The sequence below is a fragment of the Rutidosis leptorrhynchoides genome, chromosome 5 (assembly GCF_046630445.1).
Source record: "Rutidosis leptorrhynchoides isolate AG116_Rl617_1_P2 chromosome 5, CSIRO_AGI_Rlap_v1, whole genome shotgun sequence".
In the NCBI taxonomy this organism is placed as follows: domain Eukaryota; kingdom Viridiplantae; phylum Streptophyta; class Magnoliopsida; order Asterales; family Asteraceae; genus Rutidosis; species Rutidosis leptorrhynchoides.
This window is the reverse complement of record NC_092337.1, coordinates 306,403,591-306,404,911: the sequence shown is the minus strand read 5'-3', so window position 1 is coordinate 306,404,911 and position 1,321 is coordinate 306,403,591.

The window sequence follows — 1,321 nt, the reverse complement described above, 5'->3', positions numbered from 1 at the left end:
AATGTTGGTGAGTTATAGGTTTAACCTATATTTTATCAAATCATAATAATAGACCACAAGATTTCATATTTCAATATACATCCCATACATAGAGATAAAAATCATTCATATGGTGAACACCTGGTAACCGACATTAACAAGATGCATATAAGAATATCCCCTATCATTCCGGGAAATCCTTCGTACATGATAAAAACGAATTCGAAGTACTAAAGCATCCGGTACTTTGGATGGGGTTCGTTAGGCCCAATAGATCTATCTTTAGGATTCGCGTCAATTAGTAGATCGGTTTACTAATTCTTAGGTTACCAAGCAAAAGGGGCATATTCGGCTTCGATCATTCACCCATATAATGTAGTTTCATTTACTTGTGTCTATTTCGTAAAACATTTATAAAACTGCATGTATTCTCATCCCAAAATATTAGATTTTAAAAGTGGGACTATAACTCACTTTCACATATTTTTACTTCGTCGGGAGTAAGACTTGGCCACTGGTCGATTCACGAACCTATAACAAATATGTACATATATATCAAAGTATGTTCAAAATATATTTACAAAATTTTTAATACGTTTTAATGTTTTAAGTTTATTAAGTCAGCTGTCCTCGTTAGTAACCTACAACTAGTTATCCTTAATTAGATGTACAGAAAATAAATTCATATATATTATCTTGACCCAATCTACGACCCAGTGTATACACTTCTCAGGCTAGATCACATCTCAAAGTATATATATTTTTGGAATCAACCTCAACCATGTATAGCTAACTCTAACATTACTGCCTATAGAGTGTCTATGGTTGTTCCAAATAATATATATAGATGGGTCGATATGATATGTCAAAACATTTGCATACGTGTCTATGGTATCCTAAGATTATATAATATATTAGAATATATGTATAATACAATATAAGTTAGCTAGGATATGATTAATATAGATTTGTTACAATATTTCCCGTAGCTACAACAATCAAAAATATCCAATCTTGTTTTACCCATAACTTCTTCGTTTTAAATCTGTTTTGAGTGAATCAAATTGCTATGGTTTCATATTGAACTCTATTTTATGAATCTAAATAGAAAAAGTGTAGGTTTATAGTTGGAAATATAAGTTACAAGTTATTTTTATAAGAGGTAGTCATTTCAGTCGAAAGAACGACGTCTTGATGACCATTTTGAAAAACATACTTCCACTTTGAGTTTAACCATGATTTTTGGATATAGTTTCATGTTCATAAGAAAAATCATTTTCCTAGAAGAAAAAATTTTAAATCAAAGTTTATCATAGTTTTTAATTATCAAACCCAAAACAGC